The sequence below is a fragment of the Oryctolagus cuniculus genome, chromosome 8 (genome assembly GCF_051225735.1).
Source record: "Oryctolagus cuniculus isolate XC-2025 breed Fujian yellow rabbit chromosome 8, ASM5122573v1, whole genome shotgun sequence".
Classification (NCBI taxonomy): domain Eukaryota; kingdom Metazoa; phylum Chordata; class Mammalia; order Lagomorpha; family Leporidae; genus Oryctolagus; species Oryctolagus cuniculus.
The window spans coordinates 104,808,245-104,828,562 of NC_142874.1; the positions used below are offsets into that span (position 1 = coordinate 104,808,245).

General features: G+C 38.9%; 1 protein-coding gene across 8 annotated transcripts in view; it reads right to left on the reverse strand.

The window, feature by feature from the left end:
* The window catches only part of CCSER1 (coiled-coil serine rich protein 1), a 1,433,531-nt gene that overhangs the window by 1,341,864 nt on the left and 71,349 nt on the right, over positions 1-20,318 (reverse strand). The gene's annotated exons all lie outside the window — the stretch shown is intronic.

Genomic DNA, 20,318 nt, shown 5'->3' on the forward strand with positions numbered 1-20,318 from the left:
CATTTTGACCTCGGATCTAAACCATGTTTTGCAGTGGATCGTTGCCACAAAGTTCTATGTTTCCAAATTATTGGGAACCATATGGCCTATTATTGAAGGAGATACTTGATCCCTTTTGGCCTTCTGTGACCTGCGTCTCTTTTCTCTGTCAAACACAATGCAGAAAAGTGGTAAGTTTTAGGGCTGCCTAACCACCTACACTAACCTAGATCATATCCTTAAATTTAGCAGTCTGGGGGCTGGCACTGTGGCACAGCGGGTTAACGCCCTGGCCTGAAGTGTCAGCATCCCATATGGGTGCTGGTTCGAGACCCAGCTGCTACTCTTCTGATCCAGCTCTCTGCTATGGCCTGGGAAAGCAGCAGAAGATAGCCCAAGTCCTTGGGCCCCTGCACCCGCATAAGAGACCCGGAAGAAGCTCCTGGCTCCTGGCTTCAGACCGCAGCTCCAGGTACAGCTCCGGCCGTTGCGGCCAGTTGGAGAGTGAACCATCAGATGGAAGACTTTCTCTCTCCCTCTCTCTCTCTCTCTCTTTCTGCCTCTCCTCTCTCTGTGTAACTCTGATTTGCAAATAAATAATCTTTAAAAAAAATTAGCAGTCTGAAAATCTAGTATGTTTTAGTACTTAGGAAATATAAATTTGCTACCCAAGTAGACAGGATGTTAATTTTGTTTTTTCACATGGACACGCACAAGTATTACTGCATATAGTTAAACTGAGATCCATTTGTGTTTTTCCTGAATTTAAGGAAAACCAGCTTATATTGAAATCTTTACAGCCATGGCTTATTCACCCATGTTAAACAGGCTACTATGCTAAAAGTAGAAAGTAACTGGTTTTATTGCTTATAAACAAGTAGGTCAAGGAAATCTTTTCCCAGTTAACATGCTCAAAAAATATATACATTAGTGAGAAGGCTTTGATTTACTAAAGGTTCGCTCAAGTGAAAAATCCTTTAAAAATGCTTTGAGAACAAAACATTTTTATAGCTAGCTTTGTAAAGAAGGGCTGCTATGTAACCGTGTATTGTTGATGATGATGCCTCACTAGCTGAGTTACAATCTATTTCTAGGGAAAAGTGCACATGCTTAGGAGAATTTTATGCAACTACTATCTAGCCGTTTTTAAATAAACTATTTATTTTGACAGAATTGTATTCATCCAGAAAAAATAATGTAAAAAGAAAAATATATTTCTCCAAACATTAATTCATGGCACATTTCTTTAAAATTAATGAGTTTTTAAAACTGGAATTCTTACTCATCTTTCTGTCCTTAATAACAAACCTGTCAAAAGGAATTTCCATAACTGTACAGTCAAACATAAATTGAAAAACCAAGCAGGAATGCATGATTAGAAAGAATAAAATTAGAATAAAATGTAACATTCTGGGAAGAACATACTAGATTATTCAAAATTCTCTGTAAAAGATAATGTGAGACTCACAACAGGATACAAGAATTCCTTTAACCTCTCTGAACTTCAGTTTATTTATAAAATTAGGAAAACATTCTAAATAGGTTCTCTAAATTCGAATATCACAAAAGTTTATATAATTATTGAGATTTCAGAGTTCATACTCACCTAGGACCAAATTACTCGCAACACTTGTCGTGTCTTTACTACTTATCAAATCCAGATTTCCTAACACAATGCTCTTCCTTAAGACATATACTTGCTTTCCACTTCCACATAATGATCTAGCAACTACAGGACTAAATGCCATTACAAGAACTGAGAAATCAACAGTTTATTCATCTCTGCACAGAGTATTAGCTGATCACTAAGCTGAACGATCACATTGTAGATTATTAGGCTTTAACCTCCATTGTGTCCCTGGGTGATCTCCAGCAATCCTAATAGTTCATCTCTCCCTAACTCATATAGATAATCTATTCATGCTGCTGCTTCTCTCCTCAAACATCCAATACTTGCTCCAACACCCTCACTCTCATAGGTGACTGGTCTATCATTAAAAACGCAGATACATTCTGTTAAGTTCTCCAGACCCCCTGCCTCACACCTCAAACCGACCTACTCCAGTGCCCACAGTCTGCCTCCCCTCCCATTATTTAAGATAAACATTTCGTGCACCTTTCCAATGCCAATTCTTTCACATTTGTACTACATTCCACCCTCTCTTAGCTAATTAATGGCTTCATTCCAGAAATAATTGTGCTCTTTCTCAACGACATGCTTAACTTTTGTCTTCTCTTCTGAGTATCACCTGCAGAATTATTCAGATTATTCCCTACAAACATGATGCATTGAATTTTGAAAGAAAACAAAGAACCCTTAATTCCTCCCTCCTTCCAGCTGTTGCTCTATGTCTTTTCTCTTTTACAGGAAAACTATTCAAAAGGCTCTCTCATATATTCTGGCTCCACTTCTGCTCCCCCACCCCCATTTTCTTTCAAACCCTTTCCAATCAGATTTTTATCAACCCCGTTTTTCCATGAAACAGCTCTTGTAAAATTAATGAATGATCTTTATATTTCTTAGACCACTGTTAAATTCATCTCTCATCCTATTTAGGAGCTATTAGCAGCATTTGTCAGAGTTGAAGAATCCCTTGTTGAAACAATTTCTTTACTTGGTTTTTGGTAGAGGAAACTCTTGACTTTTCTGCTCCCTCCTTCGCTCATCCTTCTGCATGTATCAGTTGTTTCTATCTTGCTAGTGTCCAAAACCCCCATAGGTGCACAAGCTTAACAGCTCAGTTCTTGGACCTTTCCGTTTTATTATATATATATCCCTTGGACAGGTGACCTCATCTAGCCCCACCCTTGAAATGCCAATCATACACAGGACACTTCCAGATTTATGTCTCCAGTCCAGACATGGCCTCTGAAATCTGGATGTGCATATTCTATAGCCTATTTAGTATTTCCATCTGGATGTCTAGTAGTGATTTCAACCTTAACATGTCCCAAACAAACTACCTGTTCCCCTTAAATACTTGCTCATCTCATAGTACCCATCCCCATCTCAGAACACAGCAATTCCATATATGCACTTCAACCTAAAACCAGTCACAGCTGATGTGCCATTAGCTCACCCTGCACATCAATCCTCTGGCACTTCCTTATGGCTCTACGTTCACTGTTATCACTCTGTCAAAGCCACCTCCTGCTTTCTACTGATTATTCTGCCTCAGGCTGTTTTCAACAATGAAATCAGTGTGCACCTGTTAAACAAGAAATCAGATCATGCCACTCCCCCTTAAAACCACTGATAACCTTTCCTACACCACACAGAATAAAAGCCAAAAATCCTTACAAAGGCCTTCATAATCTCACTGTCTTCATTCACACTTTGCCCTCCACCTGTCACTATTCTATAGACAAATCAAATACTCTTTAGAAAAAAGTACCCAATTGGATGATTCATACTGAAATTTTTCTTCTTAATGAAGGCAGATATATGATAAGAGCTATGTTCCAATAACCAAATACATGGTTGAGTTATTGCTTGCAAGTAAACACAACATTTCACTAAGAATATCTCCTTAAAGAAATAATCTACACTTCCTTCCAAGTGTAAGACTTTTTGATAGTTTCTTCTTTTCTACTTCTATCTGCTTTCAGACTCATTAGGGGAAGGAGGGAGCAAAAAACGAAACACATCTTAATTATCTTGTATCTTCTAAGAATTCCTCTTTGTGGGGAGCAACCCGGACTGGACTGAGTTACTGGAATTAAGACTTATTCTATGCATCTGCTCTCCCACAATATGGTGCTGGGAGAGGAGGCAACAGCTTCTACCCAGCTGCCTCTCACCAACTTGACAAGCTGCAGGACCTGCTCCTGATTGGAGGAGAGCAGCGTACTCAGCGTGTGGGCAGCCGAGTTAGGATTGGCGGAGGGGGACTATAAAGGAGGAGAGAGACGGCATGCACGAGGAACATCTAAGGGGAACATCTACCTGAAGGAACACCTGTGCAGCCCCCGAGAGAGCCGGCCGGCGGTGTGCCGCTCCCCCGCGGAAGTGGGGAATGTGGCAGGGGGAACCGCCCTTCCACGGAGGTGGAAGGGATGGTAGCCAAACCGGGAAGGACCAGCAGCCAACCAGCCAACCCGGGAAGGACCAGCAGCCAACCCGGGAAGAACCAGCTGCAAACCCGGGGAGGGCCGAGCAGACGAAAGAACAGCGCAGGGTCCTGTGTCGTTCCTCCACGAAGACGGGGAGCGACACTCTTAAACATTGTTCTGATTTCATTAGCCCTTTCTAATGTTGTTCACAACATATAGTAACCTATAGAATGAAATCCAAGATCCTAATAGTGACAACTTATGGCAGATTGCATTTCCACAGATGGCTGTAAGAACACCCCAATGCAGGAAGCTCATTTTCACTGTGGTTTTGCTGTTCCCTTTCTGGAAGGCCAGGCTAAGTGGTCTCTTCTTGAGTCTTGGCTGGTCTTGGTGTTCCTCTGTATCTGACGGAAAATAGCAGAGATGCCATAGTCACAACAGCAGCTCTTCTTCCTAAAATTCCCTGAGCCACACTGAAGAATCCTCACTGCTCCTAACTTAAATCTAAGTGTCTCCGTTCTCCTTCCCAGCACTGAAACCTGCCTTGCTACAATGTTGCAGGACTAACTAAGGCTCTGCTGAACCAAGAGGGGATGACATTAGAGATCTAACCCCTTCCACAAATGGCTCAAAATAGAGCAGGGATTTGAGAAACTCAAATTCCTAGGCTTGGAGAACTTACAGTTCAGAACTGAAATCTGCTGATCTAGTCACATATGGAGATTTTAAATGTTGTTATTCTTCCAAGAAGCTGTTTAAAAGAACCTTTCATGGAGTTTATTTTTATTCCCATGATGGAAAGAAAAGTTTCTCAATCTCCATTCCCAGTTATCGTTTTATGTTACTATGCAAAGAAATGTCTTTGAAGCTGTGTGTGTGTGTGTATGTGTGTGTGTGTGTTTTGACAAGTAGAGTTATAGACAGTGAGAGAGAGAGATAGAAAGGTCTTCCTTCCGTTGGTTCACTCCCCAAATGGCCGCTACGGCCTGCACTGCGCCGTTCCAAAGCCAGAAGCCAGGTACTTCTTCCTGGTCTCCCATGGGGTGCAGGGCCCAAGCACTTGGGCCATCCTCCACTGCCCTCCCGGGCCACAGCAGAGAGCTTGACTGGAAGATGAGCAAGCGGGACTAGAACCCGGCACTCATATGGGATGCAGGCGCTGCAGGCAGAGGATTAACCAAGTGAGCCATGGCGCTGGTTCCTTGTGTGCTTTTTTTTTTTTTTTTTTTAACACTTAGCAGATCATCTAAGTTCCATGTAAAATGTTAAATACACATGAAGCTGGCAATGTAGAGTAGTGGATAAAGCTGCCACCTGCAATGCCCACATCCCATGTGTGCATGGTTTGAATCCTGGCTGCTCCACTTCCTGTCCACCTCCCTGCTAATGTACCTGAGAGAGCATCAGAAGACTGCCAAAGTGATTGGGCCCCTCTCCCCACATGGGAGACCCAGAAGAAACTCCTGTCTCCTGGCTTCTGCTTGGCTCACTCCCAGCTATTGCAGCCATTTAGGGAGTAAATCAGCAGATGAAAGATCTCTCTTTTTTCTTCCTCTCTGTTAACTCGGCCTTTCAAGTAAATAAAATAAATTTTACAGTAAAAAAACAAGCTGAATGTGTGAACACACATAAAATTTAAGGAAAAGACATATCATCCCAATAAATAATGTAATTTTTATAATGCTAAGTAATGTAACAAAGGCCTAGTTACAAAAAACAAAAATTTTAATAGTATTCAATGATAGTATTAAAAATCAAAGTATAAGGTTTCCATTCCAGAACATTATTTAATTAATCATATTCTCGTAGCCACTGAATTTATTTAAAGAAAACTATGTCGTTCACATAGGGATGTATATACCTTTTATTATTTATGGAAATCATGAAAAATTCTATAAGGCTTATATAAATAGTAATTATGTAAAGCCTAGTGTTTTATTTTCATAATGTCAGTGGAATTTGTTTATTAGTTTTCTGCTAAATTCAGCTCATGGTAAGCATCTGAGCACCACAATAATTTTATTAATTTTACATCTTTTATCTTTTGACACCTATCAAAGGAAAATGTACAGTTTAATAAGATCTTACTGGCTTTATTTTTTGATTCTAGAGTCAGGTAACCCTTCATTCCACAAAATACAGCCAGTGTCCCACTGAGCTAGGCAGAAGAGTTTGGCTTTATACACAGAGGATAGGAGAAAAAAGCAGAAAAAAGAACAAGAATGGGTTGATCCTTTCAAAGTTGCTTTCCTTGTAGAGGGGGAATTGGGAATTAGAACAACAGAAAAATAACTGTGACCATTAGGTTACTTTAGGTTACATTTTTTTAAGGATTAAAACAGAAGAAACTTCATTATCATGCGAAGTGACACTGACCAGTTAGGGAAATTTGGTTTTCTCTCTGCTGATTTCCCAGAAGGTGAAGTAACAATTTACTTTCCCTGTGGTGAAAAGGAACTTAACCCGGGTAATTCCATTTTGACTTTTATTCTAGTCTGTTGGGACCCAGGGCAGAAGCTTAATTCAAAACAACAGCTTCCTGTTATTTTTATTTAATATCATTAACTAAAGTTTAATATAATTGATTGAATGTTTCACATAATTTTAAATATTCCACTTTTAAAAACTACTGCCAAAAATTAGCTTAATAGCTATAATTAATGCTGATACAGATTTCATAATTCAATATTAATAAACAAGAAATGCACATTTCATTTGCAATACTTCTTGTGTAGATTTTTCAAAGTTCCTGTGGAACAAGCATTGATTCTTTTAAAACAATGTGAAACAGAGATCTGTGGTAAAACCGTGTGCCTGCAAATTCAGGTCAAGAAGGAAAGAGGAAACGTTTGCTCAATTTCCTTCTTTTGAACAATAGACCTTTCACCTACATAGATGTTTCTTGCACCATTAAAAAGAGTGCAAACAGAGAATGGAAGGGCAAAGAAGGGATTGTAAGGGCTAGTAACAAGCAGGAAGTCCAATTCTTTACTGTTCAGATTAGGACAGAAAAACAGCAAGATACCTACATAGGGAGACTGGAGTGATTTTAGTTACTGAGAAAACAGAGTGAGAGGAATTGTAACAGAAACAAAACAAAGAAATGAGACAGTTTCACTCAGACAAAGGAAAAAAATAGACTAGAGGAGGCCTATAATAATGATAAAGATGGGGCCAGCACCGCGGCTCACTACACTAATCCTCCACCTGCAGCGCAGGCACCCTGGGTTCTAGTCCCAGTTGGGGCACCGGATTCTGTCCCAGTTGCTCCTCTTCCAGTCCAGCTCTCTGCTGTGGCCCAGGAGTGCAGTGGAGGATGGCCCAGGTCCTTGGGCCTGCACCCGCATGGGAGACCAGGAGGGAGCACCTGGCTCCTGGCTTCGGATCAGCGCAGCATACTGGCCGTAGCAGCCACTTGTCAAGGGGTGAACCAACAGAAAAAGGAAGACCTTTCTCTCTGTCCCTCTCTCTCACTGTCTAACTCTGCTTGTCAAAATAATAATAATAATAATAATGATAATGATTAATTCTTAGTATGATCAACATTTTGAACCACACAATTTTTATTTGTTCTATTTGAAAAGTAGAGAGACAGAAAAGAGGCGGAAAGCACCCATTTGTCGGTTCACTACCCAAATCCCACCAAGAGCCATAGCTGGTCTAAGACAAACCCAGAAGTCAGGAACTCAAACCAGATCTCCCATATAAGGAGCAGGGACCAAGTACTAAAGCCACTCCCTGCTTTTTCCCCAAGGTGATCACAAGCAAGAGAGCAGAATCAGGAGCAGTGCTGGGACTTGAACATAGGCACTCCGTATGGGATGTGTCCCTTGCAACACTTAAGTATTACACCACTCACCCTCAATTTAAAAAAAAAAAATTGTAGACAAAACTAATGAGTAGACAAAACTAATGAGCTTAGTAATTCAGATAAATTTCATTTGAAGATAAATCCCTAAGGTTGTAATCTGGATCAAAGGAAAAATGAATTTCAAAGTCTGATATCACATACAGAAAATAAATGTGCAGTATTTATTCTCAAACAAAATTAGAACTATCATAGGGTCTCAAACAGTAAATCATGAGCAATTTGCCATTATGGTCCGGGCAAGCATTTTTTTTTTTTTTTTTTTTTTTTTTTTTTGACAGGCAGAGTGGACAGTGAGAGAGAGAGAAAGGTCTTCCTTTGCCCTTGGTTCACCCTCCAATGGCCGCCGCTGCAGCCGGCGCACCGCGCTGATCCGATGGCAGGAGCCAGGAGCCAGGTGCTTTTCCTGGTCTCCCATGGGGTGCAGGGCCCAAGCACTTGGGCCATCCTCCACTGCACTCCCTGGCCATAGCAGAGAGCTGGCCTGGAAGAGGGGCAACCGGGACAGAATCCGGCGCCCCAACCGGGACTAGAACCCGGTGTGCCGGCGCCGCAAGGTGGAGGATTAGCCTATTGAGCCACGGCGCCGGCCTCGGGCAAGCATTCTTAACTTAAGGTTTAGGGTGTGCAGCATCAAGGACCCCCTAGCAGTATAGACAGATGGAATTCAAAAGAAGTGCATGGCCAGACTTCCAGCTCAAACAGGAGAGCCTGGTGCGGTCAGGCTGCTGCCCCTCCTGAAACTTCAGAGCTGCCTGCTGTTGGATTCAGTCACTCCATCATTCACCTCACCCTGATGCTCACTGCTAACCCTTGCTTTCATTTGCCTGCATCTCTACCAATGCCAGTACTTCAAAGAAGCACTTTCCCAGGACAAATCCACCTCACTTGGTCTCCTATCACCAGAGCTCCGTCTATTCCCTCCTATATCCAACACCTATCGGTTTCAGGGATCATTATAGCTTCTTTCAACAAAGAATCTGGCAAGAAGGAAAAGGAGACCCCTGTGCACACGGTCCCTGTAATAGGCCCCATTTCTTATGCATAGCTAGGCTTCTGGGCATCTTCATCAGACACAAAGTAAGAAATCTGAAACAGATCTAAAGTAAATGCTTTCACTCATAGAAGTACAGAGCCTAAGAATACCTACAAAGGAATAATCAGATGCTGTATCATAAACAAGCAAATATTTAAAAGTAGAATATTCTGGCAAATGTTATTCTCTGGGCCTAAATTACACATATTAGTATCACCTACAACTGTTTCTGCATATATATAAATTTGATAGGTGGAGAGCTCCCATCCATTCACTGGTTTTCTCAGATGCCTGCAACAGTTTGAACTGGGTTGGCAGAAGGCAGTTAGGAACTCAATCTAGGTCTCCCAAGTCAGTGGCAGAAACCCAATTACTTGAACCATCAGTGCTACCTCACAGGGTCTATATTAGCAGCAAGTTGGCATAGAAACCAGGTGTCTTAACACCATGGTGGAGGCAGGCACCTTAACTGGTGCCTTAATGGTAGGGTTAAATGTCTGCCTCTAATTCATTCATATTAATTCTTGTTCTCCTTCTCCCCTTTCCCATTTAAATTTAGATATATATTTAGAGATACATAGTTTATATATATAAAAATATATATAGTTTATATACACAGTTTAAAACTTAATGATGAAAAAAATTAGTCCCTGTAATTTTCTGAAAATCATTGGGTAATCTAACACAGATTGCAAATATTTCTGGACCTTTCAACTGAAGAATATTTAATGAGGTACAAAGAAAGTATTGTGCCTATCATTTATCAATTTACATGAGTCATTAGAAATCATATAAGCAGCTGCAGTTCACAAAAATGCATTTCCATAGATGAGAAGATAAGTAGCAATTTCAGTGAATAAATGAATAAATGCCATCATCTAACTAAATGTGACAGACTAATTACAAAGATAGAATCAGAAATGTTCCTATACTCTGGAAGTAGTGATAAAACATTCTTCAAATACATCTTACACGGACTTGTGAAAATACAAAACACAGGACAGCAGCCCTCCCACGCATATGTTCCAGAGGCCCCCAGATCTGCAGGTGTCAACAGCAGTGCTGTGAAAATAAAACCATTATTCTAGCAAGTTGGGGAAGACTGGATTAAGCAAAATTAAAGAGTTTTATTTACAAAACATCCAAGAGAAATTAGTACACCAGGGTTCACTGTGAATCACCAATCAGGCATATTTCGTTTTTGACACATTAAACAATTCAATTTTTACAAAATATTCTGAAAGTTACTATTCTACTGAATAGCCTCTTGGAAATACTAAATAATATTTTGTTTTTACCCAATATCCTTAGAAAATGTAGTAAGAATAACCAATTGACTATTACACAATTCTTAACCTCTATATCAATCTTTTTTAAGAGTAACCTGAAATATATTATAGATTGGTAACCTGTTCAACAGCTGGAACTGTTTTGACCATATTCAATAAATTATGCTTCAAAAGCTAGCATTCTACTTACTGTTCAATATCTCTCCTTGCATCCAACATAAATTCTGTTAAACTTCTGTGACCCAAATCATGTGTGACATATGATATTCACCTCTTCTCTTTTGACCTAAGCTTATTCTGAATCTGTAATTCTCACTTTAGGCAGAACGTTTGGATACTGTAGTCACATGTGTCTAGTGGCACTTTTTTTTTTTTTAAACAGACAGAGTGGACAGTGAGAGAGAGAGAGAGAGAACTAGTGGCACTTTAAATGTGCCTACTTCAAACTGAGATGTGCTCAAAGTATAAATATACATAGGATTTCAAAGATTTAGTCAAAAAATAAAAATGTCTCAATAATTTCAGATTGAATATGTACATTGAATGATATTTAGGTATCTTAGCTTAAAGAAAGTTATTAAAATTTATTTTTACTTTTTAAAATGTGTCTACAAGAAAGCTTCAGGTATGTGGTTTACCTTATATTTCTCTTGAAAAACTGAGGCTTGTACCACTCATTCTATTCAATTATGTAATATCCAGTACTACTTCTCTAATGCCTTGTGCAATTTTTTTTAATTTTTTTTTTATTTATTTGAAACTCAGAGTTACACAGAGAGAGGAGAGGCAAAGAGAGAGAGAAAGAAAAGTCTTCCATCCAATGGTTCACTCCCCAATTGGCTGCAATGGCCAGAGCTGCACCGATCCAAAGCCAGGAGCCAGGAGCTTCCTCTGGGTCTCCCATGTGGGTACAGGGGCCCAAGGACTTGGACCATCCTCTACTGCTTTCCCAGGCCATAGCAAAGAGCTGGATGGAAAGTGGAACAGCCAGGTCTCGAACCAGCATCTATATGGGATGCTAGCGCTTCAGGCCAGGGCGTTAACCCACTGCGCCACAGCACCGGCCCCTGTGCTAATTTTTTAAACCTTATTTCTATAGTATGTCCTTTAGAAGCAGGTGATTACAATCTATATAGAACCTACTATTAATAGAAATAAATATATTTTGAGGTACTATGTCAAGTAGGAAATGGAACCATGTATTTTAATTGGAAAACTGGTTTGAAAATAAGAGTTTAATTTGTATATTCACCTTATGAATGGTAAAGGGCTGGCACAGCCAAAGCTTGTATGCAGTGTTATTAGTGTAAGTATCATGCCCTCTGGAACTTACAGAGACAAATTGAGGGACTTTTTGATACTATCCCTTTCTCACATTCCTAGACAGGATTCGGAAGGAGTTATGCATTCTAATTTGAAGTCTTTTGGAATATCTCTTTAGAAAAAAAGTACATGTTATGTTTTATATGTCACCATAAATGTTAAATAATAATTGGTACCCATTCTCCCCACAGATTGCGAAATGCTTGAAAAAGGAATTTCATATTCATCTCTACATCTTAGAAAGCAGCACTACACATGGGACGAGCAAAGGAAATACAGAAAAATAATCTAAAGAAGAAAGGTGATTGCTCTTAAGGATGCTAAAATAGATTAACAGATTACATATATGTATGTATACACATGTATAATAATCTAATTGGCAGTCTTTAGAAAACATCTTGGAAATATATGTAAAATAAAGACTTACTAAATAAATTAATTTTATTAATACTCTCATGTTTTAGGCTACTAATGAACTGTAATCACCTCTCTTTCCTAAGGAAGCATCCTAACTTTATAGTAATAACTATTGAAAGTCCTAGAATGGCCTCTGTTCATAAGCAACACTGGCATTTCTGCTTTTTATTTGATTGCTGAGTAATTGAAAGTATCTTCTAATTTAAAATTTCAAAAATATCTCAAGTAGGTACCAAGGTATTTGCACACCCTGTTATGGAAACAGTGATTTTCTATCAAGAAAAAATAATCTCCTAATTCATTATTAAGTATGTATTCCTCAGTAGAATTTAGAGGGCAACCTCAGAAGAATTAAATCTGGGACAAAGGTTCTGTTTACCCTGAGAAAATATTTTAGATGTGGGATAGTCCTGAGACATGGCCGTGGGTGGGAAGCTGGACACCACACTACACCAAAATGACTTCAGTTTTGAGGGGATCAAGTGTGTATGAGTGTGTGTGCAAGTGTTGGGAATGAGACTGGCAGGACTAGTAATGTAATGGAAATTAAACAGCATTAGAATTAAATACCATGAATTTGAACCCTAATTCTTCCATTTCCTTGCTAGGCAATACTGGGCAAATCACTTAAGAAAATCTAGGATTGGTTTTCTGTGAGAAGTAAATGCCAAAGTTTGTGAGCATTAGAAATACTAAATGTAAGGAGAACAGCACATCAAGGCTCCCAAAATATGATGACTACTGTCATCACCATAAACAAGCATGAAAAATTTCACAAAAATCCACTGTAACTCAAGCTCAATAATTTTACAAAGCCAGGATTTGATGATCCTACTCTTCTGAAGGATATACCAGGTAAATTATCCATACATTTCCACCACACATTTTCCTCTTCAAACTCTTTTACTTGTTTGAGAAGAGAGGAAAAGGAGGAGTTGGAAGAGTTAAGTTATCTCCAGTAGGGTTTGTGTGAATTTTTAGTTATAAAATACTAGGTTATATTATAAGAATAACTGTTTCATTTTAACAAAACATTACCATGGTAGCAATTACAGAATGACTTTCATTACATGCTGCATAATACTTCCTGGAAAAACAAAAGGGGTAATTAAGTCATTAAAGAGGATGTTCAGCAAATGTCGCTACAGGTTTAGGGTACTCCCAATTGAAGAAAAAAAAATAAGTCCAATACAGCCTATAGATGAATATTACTGGTCTAATATTAGTAAAATGGTAAGATACTCATGATTTTGCTTCATGACATTTTGGTTAAATTTTGTATTCCACTGCTCTTTTTAAAGTATTCTGTAGAAATATCATAAAAAATAATATAGTGGCCAGTGTTGTGGCACAGTGGGTTAAGCTACCACCTACAATGCTGGCATCTCATATCAAAGTGTTAGGTTCAAGTCCTGGCTGTTCCATTTCGGATCCAGCTCACTTCTAATAAGGGAAGGAAGGCAGTGGAAGATGGCTCAAGTGCTTGGGCCCCTGCCACCCATGTGGAAGACCCAGATGGAAGGCAGGATTGCTAATTTCGACCTGGCCTGCCCCCAACTGTTGTGGCCAAACCAACAGATGGAAGATCCCTTTCTCTCTCTCTCTCTCTCTCTCTCTCTCGAGAATCATTCTTTGTCATTCTGCCTTTCAAATAGGTAAAATAAAATTTAATATATATATATACATATAAAGTAAAAATATATTTCAAAACAAGTATTATTAAACTGGAAGATAACTGACTTTAGCTGATTTATGAGTTTCTTACAAAAGAACAAAACATATCCTGAATCTCAGTGTATTAGACATGGAAAAACTTAACGCACACCAAGATTAGTGAAAAGACTTGACAATAGGTTTCTTTTCGTAAGTGAAAGAAAATTCATTGAATAATTAGTTGCAAGTTGTATCCTTAAGTGACAATTAATCCAAATACAGTCATGATAAACATGAAGAACTGAGTAATCTACAAGTTTTCAAAGCCTTTAAACCAGCAAAATTATGCTGTTCACGCAAAGAGTGGTCAAGAGATGAAGCAAGGCGTTTTTATTGATTCTCCATCACTTTTTTCAAGCAGGAGCTCTTTTGGACTGATGGGTTTGTACATTCCCTTCAAAAGATCTCTTACATGATTGATTTGAAATAGTTCTTCTGAAATGTAAAGGTCAATGAGCATCCCTTTTAGTGCTATCGATGGTGAATTGAAGGTTTCTGCAAAAGACCAATCTTTCCAGAGTGGAATTCACCAAGCTGAAGTTCACCTGCAATTTTACGTTCAGCCCAATATAAGGTCTAGATTTAAAATAGCAAAGGTCAAAAACATTTCACATGGTATAGAAAGATTTCAAAAAAGAAACTGTTGTATTCATATTCCTACTCAGCACCAAGCCTATCCATTACTGTGACATAACAAGAAATACATAGTGATCTCTGTCTCTGGCTCCTGGAAAACAGCTTCTAAAGCCCTTGGACTCTTGGTGTAGTAAACAGAAAACAGATGGCTTGGATCTTCCAGACAATCTAAGAATGAAGACTTGTCCAGAGAACCAACCACTTAATTAGAGAGTTGGAACTTTTAGGGGCTGAAGGCTGCCTATGTAATAGCCTCCCCATCCCTCCAATTTCAAAGGACTGGGTTCAGAGGTTTCCAAACTACCTGAAGGGTGGTGAGCCTGGACAGGGAATGGAAGCTGCTTTCCCCTACTCCTATACCATGTCTTCTGTCTGACTGTTCATCTGTATCCTTTGTAATAGGTTTTACAATAAATGGGTAAAAGTAGGCAGTGTCTTCTTGAGTTGTGTGAGTCAATGTGTGGAAAAAGCTCACACATATCTGGTGACTGGTGAAAGTAAGAAAAATACTTTTGTTTTCCCTAATGTAACCGTGAAAGCAACCTGTATTTCACTGTTAGCACTGGTAAAAAGTCAGTTATTTCAAATACTCTATTTCAAATACTCTAGAGCTTTATATACTACATATACAACGTATGCAGACGGTAAGCTAAGATCACTTGTATGTATGTCTCTGTGTGTGTGGATGTAAGGGTATGGGTCTGTGTCTATGTCTGCACATCTCTGCAGAGTTTATCAGGAAGTGCTCCTGAGATCAATACCTATGGGGGAAGCGAATAATGTAGGGTATGGGGAAGAGGAAGTTAGGCAATCAAAGAAGAGTATAGTAGGCACAAGGGTTCCAACTCCTAGGGATACCTCAAATAACAAAGAAGCCTGGGACTTTATATTCCTATATAGTTTGATATGGATTTCCCCCTGGGAAGGGAGTATAAGTTTTGGAAATACAGCTGATTTCAAATGAGTGCAATTCCTGGGGAGAGCTGACAGATAATGGCAGCCATCCTGCAGCACTTCAAGTATCTAGGAGTCTTGAAAGAGGATGTGGGAAGTGCAGCACAGAATCTACCACACTGAGGGACTTTTGGATCCAAGTCACAGCAAGCCAAACTGACCCCTGCTTAACAAATAGTTCATTTTTCTACCTTAACATGAAGTCTGCAGAAGGTGACTGTGGATATTAACAGAATTTGTCCCTTATTTTAGGAAAGCAAAGGATTTTCCCAAAGTTTTCTGTAGACATCCCTTTACATCTCAATGACCAGAATTGGATCACATGGCCATTCCTAGTTGGAAGGGAAGCCCTGAAAGTGCCTGGAACAGTGACTATGGCTGCCTTGAACAATATCTAAGTTCTGTTTTCATAGAAGAGAGAGAAGGCATTAGGTATATAACAAACAGGGTTTAATTTTATATATACATAACTTACAAGTAGTCCCTTCACTGCTGGACACTGGTTATTTTCAATATTTTGCTACTATCCATTAGGATGTAATAAACATCCTTGTCAGCTAACATCCGCATTTCCTCAGGATGAAATGCCAACTGTGTATCTGATGGGCAGGAATAATTACTCCCTTTTGACATTATAAAAAAAAAGTCTGCTAAAATAATTATAAGAAGTCTACCTCATTTATCTGAAAGGCAGAGTTACAGAGAAGGACAGACAGACAGAGACAGAGGCAGAGATCTTCCATCCACTGGTTCCCCCTCAAATGGCTGAAATGACTCGGTCTGGGCAAGGCCAAAACTAGGAGCCTGGAATTCCATCCAGCTCTCCCACATGGGTGGCAGAACCCAAGTACTTGGGCCATTTCCTACTGTTTTCCTAGGCACATTCGAGGGAGCTGGATTAGAAGTGGAGCAGCTGGAACTTAAATCAGTGTTCAAATAGGATGCCAGCATCTCAGGCAGCAGCCTCACATGCTGTGCCACAACTCCAGCCCCAGCAGACTATTTTTTAAAAGAAGTTTTAGGTTCTCACCAAAACTGAGCAGAAATTACACAGATTTCCTATGTGCCTCCTGCCACACATACACTTCTTAATATTCTGAAACTTGTGAAACTTACTACACTTCCACAAAACTATTTTTGGGTTTTCTTAAGAGTAACTGAGTTACGAGAAGTATACTAAAACTATACTAATTACTTTCTCTTACACTATTTAAATGTTATTTCTTATTTCCTTTTTTTTGTTTGTTTAGTATGCACAGTTTCCATGTTTCCTTATTATAAAAAATGAAGTGTATTTTTATTTAAACAATCTTTCAAATTTCAGCTTTCCAGTCATCCACAAGGATTAACAGGTAGTAATTACATCAATTAAGACCACACAAATGAGATTAGATATTCTATATCGATGTCTCTCCACATTCATGGGGGTTGGTTTCAGGATCACCTACAGGCACCAAAATCCATAGATGCTCAAGTCTCTTCTGTAAAATTATGTAGTATCTACATAAAACCTATACACATTGTCTACTACCTTTTAAATCATCCCTAAATTATTTGTAATACTTAATGCAGTGTAAATGCTAGGTATATAGTTCTATTGTATTATTTAGGGAATAATGACAAGAAAACAAATCTTATCTATTCAGTACAGACACAACTATTGTAGGCCTAAGTACACATCACAATAACGAAATGTTGGGTGAACACTGCTCAAACCAGAAATGCTAGGGAAAGCAGGGGATCTGTGAGATGGTGGAAGCCTACAGCAGGGCTTGCCTATGCTATGCATTGTTTCATTTGCTTTGAATCAGCATAGAATTTAGCTTAGAGAAAAATCAAGTTTTGGTTTTGGAACTTTCTGGAACATTTTTGCAAATATTTTCAATCTGTGAATGGCTGAATCTGTGGATGCTGAATTTGAGGATATGAAGAATTTGATGGAGTCCAAGTTGCATGTTTATACAACAAAATATATATACACTGACATGCTATATAAATCTTCTAAAACTCATTGAAACTTAATTCAAAAATTTATATGTTGATGGTATTTGGAAACAGGGTCTTTAGGAAGTAATTAAGATTGAGTAAGGTCATCAAGATGGGATCCCCATGATAGGACTAGTAGCTTTATAAGTGGAAGAAGAACCTGAGCGGGCACGTTCTTCCTTCTCACCCTCTTATGCCTTCCAATAAATCATGAAGCAAGAAGACCCTCATCAGATACAGGTCTTTTGTTTTTTCTTTAAAAATTTATTTTATTTATTTGAAAGGCAGAGTTACAGAGAGGAGGGGGGAGGGGGAGAAAGAGGAGGGTGGGGAGAGGGAGAGAGATCTTCCAACCTCTGGTTTACTCCCCACATGGCCACAATGACCAGGGCTGGGCTAGAACGAAGCCAGGAGCCAGGAGCTTCCTCCAGTTCTCCCGCATGGGTGCAGGGGCCCAAGTACTTGAGCCATTCTCCACTGTCTCCCCAGGCTCATCATCAGGGAGCTGGACTGGCAGAAGAGCAGCGCCCACATGAGATGCATGCACTGCATGCTGGGGCTTTAACCCACTGAGCCATAACACCAGCATCAGGTGCTGGTCCTTTGATCTTGGACTTCCAAGCCTCCCAGACCATGAGCTAAAAAAATCTATCCTTTAGTCTTTCACAACAAAAGAAAATGGACTAACCTGGCTGCTCCACTTCCATTCCAACTAATGGCCTGGGAAGGGTAGCATAAGATGGCCCAAGTTTTTAGATCCCTGCCACCCACATGGGAAATCCAGATGAAGCTTCTGGCTCCTGGCTTCCACCTGACCCAGTGCTGGCCATTGTGCCCATCTTGGGAGTGAACCAGCAGATGGAAGATCAATCAATGTCTCTCTCTCTCTCTGTCTTTATAACTCTGTCTCTCTTTAACACTGACTTTCAAATAAAATAAATAATTCTTAAAAGTAAAAAAAAAAAAAAAAAAAGAGGGAGTGAGCACTGTGGCATAGAAGGTAAAGCTGCCGCCTGCAGCACGGGCATCCCATATGGGCACCAGTTTGAGTCCTGGCTGCTCCACTTCCAATCTGGCTCCCTGCTAATGCTCCTGGGAAGGCAACAGAAGATGGACCATGTACTTGGGCCTCTGCCACCCATATCAGAGATCTGGAGGAATCTCCTGGCTCCTGGTTTTGGCAGGCCCAGCCTTGGCTGTTCTGGCCATTTGGGGAATGAGTAGATGAAGATTCTCTCCCTCCTTCTTTGTATTTCTGCCTTTAAGATAAATAAATAAATCTTAAAGAAAAAGAAAATAGACTAAGACACACACACAGTTCAAAGAGATTTAGCAGAGTTCAAATTTAAAGAGTCATAGGTTTAAAGCTGGAAAAATACAAAACACGAATTCCAAATCTCTGACTATGAAAGTAAGAGCAGACATGCACATAACAGACACATAACAAGAGTTTCCAGGTACTGAGCATGGTTTATATATTATACACTGTAACGAGGGCCCTTTAATCATAATTTTATTTAATCTTCTTAACAGCAGTATGGTATAGACATTAGTATGCCAATTCACAGATGAGAACATAAAGGCTTACATTAAATAAGTTGCACAAAATGAAGTAATTAGTGAGTAGGCTGGTATTTTAATGTAAGATATCTGTATCAAACTATAATCTTCACAGCACAACATCATTGTCCTAGAATAAAAACCATGCAACTCATCTTTCTAAGGTATCCTTAGCTAACATTTCATTGGACAAACAACCCACATTAAGACATCAACATATTCCAAAAGAACTTAATGTATTTTAACTGAATGACTGAATGTTTACTAAATCTGTTGATGCAGTATAAACAACTAAATGTATAATATTTAATATCCTAATCATGCCCACCTAATTTGTCAAATATAGAATAAAATCAAACTCCTTGATTTCAAATATTCTGGCACATATTTTTATATTTTGCTTTCTTGTTCTGGGCACAGAACAATGGTGTTCAATGCTTTTTAAATACCTGTATTTTTTAATTAATGTGGATATCAGGGTTATTATGTTATAAACATTTTTCAGACTGCATCCAAAGGATACCAGTAAAAATGAGATAAAAGAACTCTTCAATTACATGATCAAACGAAGTAACAACTTTCAAGATTCTATATCACAACTTTACTGTTGCCCAAATGACTGTCTCCATTATTATCTTACCTTACTACAAAACAACTCCATAAATCTCTTATATTAATAATTAGCTCTTCAATTCCAAATTCTATATTCTTACCACCGTATTAAGGAACAGCCCTCTGCGTAGCTCAATGTATGAAATACAACAGAGATCTCTCCTTTACTTCATGACTCTATTGAATACCAAGTATGTATCAGGCACCTGTTACACACCGAGGTTCATCTGAAAACAAAACATACTCGGTGCTACCTTCAAAGTGGTTATCTATAACTTGAATCTTTTATTTGACTCTTAAAATCAATCTAGTTATTCAAACTTATGCAACCATAGTCCCTATACAGGCAGTTTAATATCAGATTTTCCTCTTTTAAACTTAAGCTAATCAGAGGCATTGGCAACTAATACATCCCCTCCCTCAATACAAAATAATCACTCCTGAAATTCCCAGTAGGTTGTCCTTTGCATGCTGAGGTGATAATAGGCATTCTAATCAAATTTATTTTAAGATTTAGTTATATGTGGTGCACAAGCTGTTGTCTTGGAAGAAAAAACATTTTGTCCTTTTTTTATTTTATTAATGCAGTATGTCTACAAACTTTAATGACACAAGGGAAAATAATAACTTTATTAAATTTTTCCTATTCAAACCCATTCCCCTCGAAATAAAACTTTTTAACTTTTTTTACTAACATCATTCCTAGCAAACCACTTCCCATTCTAAAGAGAAGCTTTACTTTTTACCTAGTATATTCCATCCAGCATAAGTAATATTTAGTATTACATGTTAAGGGGCAGAAACCATGCATTAGGTAGTTAGTCCAAAAAGATTGAGGAATTAATAGGCAAGGCATAGTTCCTTAAATAGTTTTAGATATGGGGCCGGT